At 41.0% G+C, this 12,059-nt stretch overlaps 1 long non-coding RNA gene across 1 annotated transcript; it reads right to left on the bottom strand.

Moving 5' to 3' along the window:
- Nucleotides 1-737: 737 nt before the first annotated feature.
- On the bottom strand, nucleotides 738-6,971 carry LOC125946192 (uncharacterized). Its single transcript, XR_007467450.1, has 4 exons — nucleotides 6,802-6,971; nucleotides 5,135-5,176; nucleotides 4,124-4,315; nucleotides 738-1,310 (listed from the first exon to the last, which is right to left on the bottom strand). It is a non-coding gene; the product is annotated as an uncharacterized LOC125946192 (long non-coding RNA).
- Nucleotides 6,972-12,059: the final 5,088 nt, after the last annotated feature.

The following is a 12,059-nucleotide window of genomic DNA, read 5'->3' as shown; positions in this document are numbered from 1 at the left end:
CTCCTTCACGAAATCAACAGCTAAAAATTGATGTGGACAAAAAGCATTTTTTTCTAGATGAATTGTTTATTGAAGCCAAACATTTGTTAACTGTACAGCCATGTGTGCCTTGAGATCAAAAAATTCCTAACACAATCTACAAACTGCCAGCAGCTTGATACAATAACGAAATTGAATACTGAGAGATGTAAAGTTTACGTGGCCCTAAAGTAAAACATTTCTCAAAATTGAAATAAATAGAAAATAAATATTATACAAGCATTACAGTAAATACCATTTAAAATGTACTTGATTTCTCTATTTGGCCGCCAGTAACTTAATAATCATGGCACAATTTGCATGAGCCCACTGAGACTCTTATTTATTGGTTAAATGGTGTGCCCATTTTACTAAATGTTATCTACCTCTGAAACGACATGGTAATTACAATAACTTGTGCCATGGCAGCAGTTTATTGTGCTGCATTGCTTGTTGCACGATCCAGTTGCGTTTTCTGCCATGATTACTAGGTTCCTGGGTAGGTCATTACATACCAAGCGATTTATTCACTTTGACTACTTAAGATTTTTATCTGATACACAGTGGCCATTAGTTACCTGCTGGGGACTTAAATGGAACTGGCATGAGGAAATTTTTCTTAAATTTTTGGGTGCCGCAAAACAAGTTAGAATGAAAAAATTTGCAAGAAATCAGGTTCACGCGTACATGAAAGAAAGCACATCGCTGCCTTGCCCGAGAACTGTTGTTGCACTCTGAATTTAAGCAAACTTTTACCACTTTCTTACTGTTTTGAAATAGCAACATAAACCATTACTACAAACATGTTATTATGTAGTTTTTCTTAAACAGAACCCCTCTGACAATAGCACAGAATCCACTTTACGGTGTACGTATTAAACCTAATTTTCTGTAAAATTTCTCACTGGGCCTACTTTTACTTTATCAAACAAACTTGAAATGGTGTGCCGTCATGGAACAGTCTTGGCATGAAATGACCCGAGATACCTATGAAATAAAATAGTCAAGAAACACTATCTTTTGTAGAAATATATTAAAGATTTACGTAAAAATGTACTAAAATACAAAGCGCAACACTTGTGCAAATAATTATTAATCACAACACAATACTTGTGTCTGAACCATCCAACCTCAGGTGACTAGAAACATCATAATAATAAAAAAAATGTTGAGGGCTGCAAGTGCACAACACTTGAACTGTCCACAGACTTGAGCTCTTCTGGACACTTCAGGTCCCTTGCGAGAAGTGAGGCCAGAGTGTTCCTAATGTAGGCCATGTTTGTCCCAGGAAACTTGTGACAGGTAAAGCCTGTAAAAAAAGGAAAAACCGCATGACGTTAAAGATCAATGTTCCACATGCAAAAGTGCGACATACAGTACGCCCTGTTATAATGAAACTGTTTGATTTGTTTTGTTTATTCCAAGTCTTCACGAGTTCAATTCTAGAGAATGACCAGCTTTCAAAGTGGAGTAGCACCGGAGGACTCCACTTAGTACAATATGCAGAAGGCAAACAGGAAAAGCCCACTGTGGCAGAATAACTTCATAAATATCCTTGGTGTGAAAATGTGAACGTTGCTTGCTTAGGAACAAAATGGCGGAAAAAAGACTTCATACTGTTGGTGAAAAACTTAAAGGTAGACTACTGCCAACTAAAATTAGTTCTCTCAACAATCAATCAAAATGTGCAGCACTTTATTGCACTTTTCCTTGCAGGAGTTGCTCTAAATACGGTTATGCGGCCAGAATTGAGTATGGTATATCTGAATTTGTTTTACGAGCTCATATGCTACTGGAGTGCACTTCTCGCATCATGATGACCATTCTTATGCCTCTCTACTGAAAACAAAATACTGCTTATAACGAGGATTTACTGCAGTTGCACGCCGACCTGGTTACACTAACACAAATAAATGCGAAGAAGAAATACGAAGAAATGCTCAGTCTTACAAGAGAAATATGCAAGTGGACTGGCTCTGCTAATCCTTTGAGGGTCACTGCCATGCATGTAGAGTGTTGGAAACAAATCGTGTGGTCACGACCATAAATATGAGGCGGCGAAAGAACATATAAATAAGCATACCTTTTAAGAATGAAGTGTCCCCAAGCATCACATTACAGATTCTGTAACCTTCTGCGACTTCTACAAAAATCCTGATTGTGCTGTTGCCCCTTGGCTTCTTCGAAAACTGATCTTTCTCTTTATTCTATGGTGCCCATCACTGCAGTAGTTTGGGAGTATTCACCTAGTTTAATGTTTTGTGAGTGTCATTACATTTAAAAATGTGATTATGCTAGTTTGCCCTGCATGCTACAATAAACATGGTGTAAAACAGCGGACACTACGAAACCTTTGTCACTTTGTGACCTAAAAAATTATTTACCCATTTTTTTTCTCGAAAGGTCACTCTGAAGAACAATCCAGAGTAAAGATCATCACCATCATCATCATCATCAGCCTATATTTTATGTCCACTGCAGGACGAAGGCCTCTCCCTGCGATCTCCAATTACCCCTGTCTTGCGCTAGCGTATTCCAGCTTGCGCCTGCAAATTTCCTAACTTCATCATCCCATCTCGACCCTGATCACGAGAAAGAAATTTACAGAAGAATAAAATTGGGTTGGAGTGCATACGGCAGGCATTACCAAATCCTGACTGGGAGCTTACCACTGTCGTTGAAAAGAAAAGTGTACAATCATTGCATTCTACCGGTGCTAACATATGGGGCAGAAACTTGGAGGTTAACAAAGAAGCTCGAGAACAAGTTAAGGACCGCACAAAGAGCGATGGAACGAAAAATCTTAGGACTAACGTTAAGAGACAGGAAGAGAGCGGTGTGGATCAGAGAACAAATGGGGATAGCCGATATTCTAGTTGACATTAAGCAGAAGAAATGGAGCTGGGCAGGCCATGTAATGCGTAGGATGGATAACCGGTGGACCATTAGGGTTACAGAATGGATACCAAGAGAAGGGAAGCGCAGTCGAGGTCGGCAGAAAACCAGAATAAAAATATAACGCTTAAATTGGGGGACGTTTGCGAGAAAATATGTGATCCTCAAAGGGTTAAACATGAACACCTACAAAGCTCATTCAATCTTTGATAAATCTAAACCCATAGTACTTGAGCACTGGTTTATAATAACGCTGAAGACAGGCAAGTGCGTCCTTGAAGTAAGAAAGCAGGAGACATTTCCAACAATTTCAGAGTGGGAGCTGTGGACATGCCTCATGTTCTGTAAGAAGCTTTATATAGTAGCTGCCAAGGGCCTATTGAGTACTGATCATTTTATGGGAACGTGAGGAAAAGTCAAATAAATACCTTTGTTTTTTCCACATCCTAGAATACAATGTGATAAATTGGATCTTAATTGGTTGAGTGCCTAGAATGAATGGACATTGCTAAACATAGCAATGTTGACAACGAAGTTGGCAACTGTTCCTATTGATGCTTTGATCGAAACAACCAAACAATTATGCCCCGTAACTTAAGCTCCCTCTGCTTAAAGGCTACTGTCTGCCACCACATGGACTTCCTTCAAGATAGGAGCAACTTTAATTCAATGTGGTCTGTTGAAATAGGTGAAACCACTATGTCTTGCGTTACAGAATCTGGAGGGCCATTTTGATTGCTGAAATTTGGTGGAAGTGCTGTCCCTCGAGTTGAGCAGTAACTGCACTTGAGCATAGCTTCTCCACAATTCCTATATTATAACAACACTTTCAGGCTACTTAAGCACACCCGCTATAGCACCAGATTGGTAGCAAGCTTCACAGATTGGTACTACAGATTGGTAGTTGCTTCATTGCAACTGTTCATTGCAATGACAGTCAAGTAGTGCAACTAATGCGCAAATACACCTAACTTTGTCAGTTGGAGCCACCAATCACTTCTGGCGATTAAGGCTGCTTTTAAAATTTAGCACTTTAGTATGGAGGCGTTAGAGACTTGAGATCAAATGAACATTCATTCCTAATAGTAGGCTATTGTAGCACGTAGTTGCAGACACAGGCTACTTGAAAGTCATTTGTTGTGCTAATAGCAAGCTGGTAATTCCAAGTACAAAATGTGAATGCAAAAATGCAATGGGAAAAAGGATGTACGGTACTTGCCTATAACAACGTTGACCCTGATAAGGCCAAGAGCCTCTTTTTGCCTATTGGTGGTGTTGTTTCCGAGAAGTGAGTGGCCCATGAGGTTCTCTGTGAACACATGGTGAATCAAGGCCCTTGCAAACTTGCCTGGTCCACCATGGCAAGCTGTGCCAGGATCATCTGAATGAGCACTTCTCCAACCTATGTGAAACGGCACGTTTAGGTAAATATTAGTGAGGTAGTTTAAGGATTTTAAGCACATTTACACAACAGCCACACTCCGAATAAATCACAGAAATACTGCCTGCTCCAGACCTAAAATGTCAACTAATGTCACTAATAAAAACAACTAAAACTAATGTCATAGCTTGTTATGCTGTTAGGATGCCATGTGCTTCAGAAAAACAAGGATTCACCCAGTACAAAATAGTAAGTAAACAAAAGCATTAAAACCTTTAATGCAAGTAGCATTTTTAGGATACTTCATATACTTTCGGGTGTCTGTCTTTAACTATTTTCCAGCCAATTTGTGTCACTTGGGGGTCAATGGCCTAATGGGTAGGGCTGCTATGTAGACGGGAAGTGGGTTAATAACCATCTGATGGACCTGCTTGGATCTCTGGGTATGTGACTCAGAGTATGTGCCACTCTTCAATGAACCTCTTTCACGCCATCGTGGGCAACTGCTGCTTGTGTTGGCAAGCAGCAGTAGCAGCTCAAACAGAAAGATAACTGTCGACGTTAATGCGATTACCACTACACATCAGATTCGCTTGCTGTGTCCCAGACCTACTCAGCTGAATGTGTACATAAGACACAAAGACAGGGTGTGCCAACTGCCCACCTCATCAAATAAATGAATCGACTCGCAAATCAAAGGCTATGCAAAATCGCAAAGGAGACACTTAATGCTACCATTTTTACTAAATCTTAAGGAGAATACTTCCCGGCAATACATTCTCCTGGCAACAGTGCATTTGATCATGGTGACGCTAGACGATGAATGGCCAAAGAATTCACCTTTCGCATTCCGGCTGTGGCGTCTCCAGGCTCATTTTGATTCTGAAAACAGATGTCAGTATTAAAATGTGACGCCACGATAACTCAAAAGCAACAATCAAAACATCTACATGGACGATTAGGCCGACATAAATGGATGGATATAAATGACTGATTGAAAACATTAAAGCATGGCTGCTCTTGCCACTGGCAGTGTGAGGTGGGCAAATAATTTATTTTTAATTTCTCTCCTAAATTTTAAAATTATTTTTGCTCATCTACTGCATGAATTGTTGCTGCCACATCTTAAAGGTAGCTCGTTCATATAAAACCAGTGTTGCATTTTTTTACTCCCTGTCTAACTGCTGCTACTGCAGTTTGCTTACTCTCTAAGTATTCCACAGAACTGCTCCACCAACAAACCATTGTTCCAAGCTTATGGCAAACCGTCATTTAGATCACAAGGATACGCTCCCCTTTCACTCTCTCTCCTCTTTAGTGTGTGAATTCAAAGCAAAAATAACTTATTGACATAGCTGTCTGCTTCTATCTCATAAAAAGCCTTGCTAATTTTTGACATTTGTCGATAACGCTTACATGCCACTGGGATCACAGTGGGACGACACGGCAAATATGCCCAAGCATCTCGTTCCTTTACTGATTTTCGAACTTAGTTAAATCAATCAGTTACTGAAGGGCCAAAGGCTGAAACTTCACACGATGACATTATTTGAAATGTTTCATCCCACTAAAGCAGAACATAGAATCCCACAGAATCTGCCTTTTCCGTGAATATAGAGCGCCTACGCGAAGGCGTTAGCGCGAAGTACTCGATGGCGTCGAAGGGAGATAATGGTTAAAAAAAAAGTTCACCGCGCGCGTACCGGCGGAAAACAAACCACACATAACCTGATGATTTCACAGCATTCACTGGCATCAGCCCTTTTTTATCTCACCTATCACATAGAATCACATATACGCCATTGCAATTCTTTATTATTATCGCGCCACAGCGCGTGTCTACCGCACGGCGTGTCAGCGGACTCTGGGCACTCGATCCTGAAGCGAACAGCGCAGCAGAATACATTAGAACGGCAAAACGCCCCGCGCATATTTTCGCCGATCCCGACACGCCATGTAGTAGATGCATGTCAATGGACGGCGTTGCGCGAACGAAATATACTTGATTACAGTACATTTCGGATTATTTCACGTCGCATTGTTTCCACGAAAACGGCAAAGCACGAGCGCTCATTAATAAGGCTAATTTCAATCGGTGCTGGAACACCGTACCAAACATCGTGGCGCGCACAGCATGCCCTGTTTTAGCTGGCTCTACATAGCTGCCCACCAAAACGGCAGAGCACGAGCGCTCATTAATAAGGCTAATTTCAATCGGTGCTGGAACACCGTACCAAAAATCGTGGCGCGCACAACATGCCCTGTTTTAGCTGGCTCCACATAGCTGCTTTACGTCGCCGCAAGCGCGCTGTGAAGTTAAATCAGGACAAAACTTCATGCTCAATATCACAAATCTAGTGCTGCACAACCAATTCTCGCAACGGAAGGATAGTACTAGTAATGAAAACGAGCACAGAGGCGCGTGGAAGACACGCACGGGCTCTGTACGCACTTTTGCTGATAGCGTCGCAAAGAACGAGCAAGTGGAATTCGAAACACTCACTCACCTTCGATGTGGCTGAGTCGGAGGCGATTATGGTGATCTTCGAGGCAACGTGTAGCCCATAAAGAGCGAGCACCAAGTTGGAATATACCAAAGATGTCACAGCGAGGCAAAGGGCACAGAAAACGCAGCAAACTCATCACGCAACCCGCACACATACGCCGCACGCACAAAGTTCTGGAATGCGCCAAAGAGTCAACAGCGCAAGCGCGCATTTACACAAAAACGCGCATACAAATCCACGCTTTCATAGATATGAATTGCCATATTTATTAACAAATCTTGTAATATAATGTTATTTCTTAACAATTTCTGTGGTTTGCAAGAGTGTGAAAGTTTTCTGCTTAGCTTCCTTGAGGAACTATTTTCTTTATCGCGGTAACGCAGTGCGCCGGCCGGTCACGTACGGAGCGCGCGGGAAATAGTGCAAAATTCAAACGTCGCAAATGTCGCGCCGTGTGTGCGCGCACAGTTTTAATCGTTTGTATTAAAAAGAAATATTTATTTTAATACGTGAAGCAACCGGCGCGAGATGAACTACGGACCAGCAACGTACACAATTGTCGCTGTTCGTGCTTGTTAGTTTGACATCATGACGAACGGTAGACAGCATGCCGTCCCATTGATTAAACATTTGTACCTGTGCTTCTGCGCTACGATTTGCCACCGGCAAAGTATAACAGCGTAGATTGTGCGTGGTGGCCAAGCAGTTTCCCAGCACACTGGCCAGCACCCCGTCTCTACGTGTTACAGAATAGACCTAGGCTTTCATGTAAAATATGGACACCACGTCGCAGAGATCACCCAAACTTGTTTCATTCTATTGTGCGCTAAGGGCTAACAACTAAACGAAACGCACTCTTTAAAAAACATATTTATTTATTATGCTTACATACTACTTTTCCCACCATCTTGCCCATATTTAACATGGAGGCAATGCCGATTTCTCACACAGACAGGGCACTGGCCACTTACAATAGAAGCCGATGGGAATCCAGGAGGTGCCCAATCATCGGTCATTGGTCACTGCTTGTTGGGACGTTTGTCTTGTGCTCCAATTTTGTATATATATATATATATATATATATATATATATATATATATATATATATACAGGGTGGTCATTTTTAAGTCTTACAGAATTTTTAGAAATCGCCTGTGGCAGGTAGCATAATTCTTATCATTGAGCTGGGTTAATCGATGAGGCGGACATTAGTAGCACGAGCAATCGAAACATAGATTCAACTAATTAACAAGAAATCACTAATTAACTTCTTATTTTATTACTTTACGACACATATTGCGATTTACGAATTTGAGCCGGTGAGCTTGTCAGGCGTATCCACTTGGAATGAATTTCCAGAATGACACCAGTTTGGAGATATGCGCCATCAAACTCGCCGTAAAAATGCACTGTTGTTACACTTACTTTGTTACCAAAATGCTGTTTTATACATTGAAGCACAACAGTAACTAAAACGCCCATGTATTTCGTCCCACACTTTGGGCAATAATATCTCGAAACTGGTGTTATCCTGGAAATTCATTTTAGGTGGATGCGTCTTGCAAACTCACCGGCTACAATTCATATATTGCAATATGTGTCGTAAAATAATTAACTAAGAAGTTCATTTGTCAATTTTTGTTAATTATTAGAATATTAGTTTCAATTTCTTGTGTTACTAATGTCCGTTTCTTCGAATAACCAAGCTAAGCGATAAGAATTATGCTACCTGCTACAAGCGATTTTTAAAAATTTTCGTAAAGCCTATAATTTTGAACACCCAGTATACACAGGGTGTCCCAACTTTCTTGCACCGACACTTAAATATATGCAAATGCCACGTAGCTGGACAGAACCAAGGTAATGTTGTTTGCCGTCGCTTACAGATACTCAATTTTTTGCATTAGATAAATAATTAGATAATCATTATAATTAATAATTATTAATCAATTAATAATAAACAATTAGCTTCTCAGATATTATATTTAGATGAAAAGTGTCAATCAGAAAATTATAGAGCAACAAGGAAAAACTCCCGATACAGCTTTCTGTTGCCCAATAAGTGGTACATAAAAGTGTTTTTCCGAGCGTGAAAGAAGCCCGCGGACACACGCATAGTGCCTCGAGCGGCTAGTTGTGCGGCAATTTTGCGTGTATTCGCGGGCTTCTTTCACGCTCGAAAAAAAAAGAAAAAGAAAAAAAATCAATTTTATGTTGCACGTATTGAGCAATAGAAAGCTGTATCGGGAGTTTTTAGTGGCAGGAGCGTCGAGTGCCATTTGTTCTTTGGACAGTACTTCCGGTTCACCTCCTGAGATGATCAAGAGGTGAAAATAAATCGAAAAAAATAGTACAGTACAAAACTCACGAATTTCATTATAGATATGATATCAGAGCATAAGTTTAGCTATAAGTTGAGTTACTGAAGTGTCTGGAATAATTAGAATTAATTAGCTGAGACGACCGGGGACGCAATCCAAGTAAATCAGAAAAATAGAAAAAAAATGGTTCATTTCAGAATTCATGACTTTCATTATAGATATGATATCAAAGCATAAGTTTTGTTGCAAGCTGACTTGCTGAAGTGTCTGGGATAATTATAACTAATTAGCTGAGACCAGATTAAAAATAAATCAGGAAAAAAAGAAAAAAAGTAGTACAGTGCAAAATCCATCGGTTTCTTTATAGACATGATATCAAAGCATAAGCTTAGTTCAAGTTGAGTTACTGAAGTGTCTGGAATAATTATAACTGATCAGAAATCACTTATTACTCCTTACCAAAGCACAGAACACCAACGCCGGGATGCGAGTGCCAAAAAGAAACACCTAAGTCAAAGTTTAATGTTGCCTACTCTTTTAAGCATGAAATGCTTTTAGCTCCCGTTGTCGGCGATCTTCAAGTGACCTTGAGCCAAAAGCCAAAGCTGTTATCCGGGCATTCAAAACGAGAACATGCCGGCAAGTTGAAAATGAAATTTAGTCACCCGTAGGCACGAGTACAACTGTGGCATGGACGTAGAGTGCAATATAGCGTACCGTACATGCAATGCATTGTACTTGATATAAACAAAACATATGAGCAAACAAAATAGTAAATAGTGTCTGCTTGACACGGGCTTTGCCACACATCAAAAACCACTATGACAAGTTGCGAGAATAAAACGAGATCATCCGAGCAACCAGTCAAACTTGAAAAAAGGCGGTCTCGGGCACCAACCCTTTACTACACATGCTAGTTACTCTCCAAACAATTTACAAAAAAAATATTGCTTGCGAGTTCTTCCCAATGTTTCTTGACAATATCACTCAAGCTGTAACTTCTATTACGCTGAAGTTTTATTTGTCATTTCCAATGGCGACGTTCAAAAGGCAGAAAGATAGAGGGGCAGAGAAAGTGGGCCGATCCTGGAGGCAGTGCAGAAAGGGTCCAAGATCAATGGCACCCCTTTCATGTGGGCCGATCCTGGAGGCAGTGCAGAAAGGGTCCAAGCTGAATGGCACATATCCCCTGTGAGCACGCGGACGCTTCCTTGAACTGCCCTTGTCATACGTGGGACCCAAAGAGACAAAATCAACAGCCCTTTCTCTGTCTAGAAAATGGAGTACTGACTATTGATATGTTGTTGGCATATTGTTGAGGAATTGTTGACACAATATACTTTCAATAATGCCTCAATAGTTATTGAACGTACACAACAATACCTCAACAATAATGTTGTTGAGCGCCTCACAACAGTAAAGTCATTGACTAATTGTTGTTGACATATTGTTGAATAATGTTGAGTATTATTGAGAAGTGTTGAGCAATATTTACATTGAATATATCTTAAAGCAAAGCTTGTCGCTGTAAGCATCTTACGTAAGCAAAGGCATATCTTACGTAACCAAAGCTTGTCGTCCGATTCTAGTAAGCGAAGCTTGTCGTCGGATTCTAGCATACTGATTCTAGCGTGACGGCATCCGAAGCCTAGGCGAAACGTCAGCGAAGAGCCGCCGACCCTGAATTTAGGGCAAACGAAGCGGAACGCCTGCGGCAGCGTCGTCTTGCCACAAGCTCCCCCAGTTACGACTCGAGAGATAGGCATTTGGTTCAAGTTATGTGACACTCTATATATTTAGTGGTGATTAAGTAAACAATAAAACAATATATATGTGTAAAACACATACACGTCTACATGTGTGTGTTTCAGATATATATTTAATGTCAATATTGCTCAACAATTCTCAATAGTACTCAACATTATTCAACAATATGTCAACAACAATTAGTCAATGACTTTACTGTTGTGAAGCGCTCAACAACTTTATTGTTGAGGTATTGTTGTGTACGTTCAATAACTATTGAGACATTATTGAAAGGATATTGTGTCAACAATTCCTCAACAATATGCCAACAACATTTCAATAGTCATTTTTATAAGGGACGCCGTAGTGGAAGGCTCCGGATTATTTCTGCCAACCTGATGTTCTTAAACGTGCACTACAACGCAAGCACACGGACGTTTTTGCATTTCGCCTCCATCGAAATGCCGCCGCCGCGGCCGGGATTCGATCCCGCGATCTCGTGCTCAGCAGCGCAACACCTGAGCTGACTTAGCCACCACGGCGGGCTACAGGTGTTGCTCTAGCCGTATAAAACGCGGGTTTATCGTGAGCAGAAACGGTGCATTTCGGTAAATGAGAAAGGCTACTGTCATCATCATCATCATCATTGACAGAAGCTGACCCCCCCCCCCCCCCCCCCAGAAAAAACCTGGATCCGCCCCTACTGTAAGGTTGCAGGATTTGAAACCTATTTGTATTTCGTTTACGTAGACAGAATAAAAAATAGCTGGAGGTAATGAAGCACGAAGCGTGTTCATCTTCACGATAAACAGTGTGCAGCTGAGCACACCTCCTTGGGGTACACCAGTTTCCTGTATAAATTGACGCGACAATACATTGCCGATTTTCACGCGGAAGGTACGTTTAGACAAACAGCTTTCTATTATATTTAGCATATTTCCACGGATACCCATTCCCGACAAGTCTCGCAAAATGCGTCACGGATATGTCCTTCAATGCGCACAAGATGATCAGTTGTGGACGGCCCTTCTCTGAAGCCACACTGATAGGGATCAAGCATATTGTTCCGTTCAAGGAAATGTATAAGTCGGCGATTAATCATTTTTTTTTTCAAAAAGCTTACAAAGGCAACTTGTCAGAGCTATCGGGCGGTAACTCGCCGCCCAGGAAGGGTCTTTGCCCAGCTTCAAA

The sequence above is a fragment of the Dermacentor silvarum genome, chromosome 6, assembly GCF_013339745.2.
Source record: "Dermacentor silvarum isolate Dsil-2018 chromosome 6, BIME_Dsil_1.4, whole genome shotgun sequence".
NCBI lineage: Eukaryota > Metazoa > Arthropoda > Arachnida > Ixodida > Ixodidae > Dermacentor > Dermacentor silvarum.
Note: the sequence above shows the minus strand (reverse complement) of the source record. Positions and strands in the feature narration are given on the sequence as shown.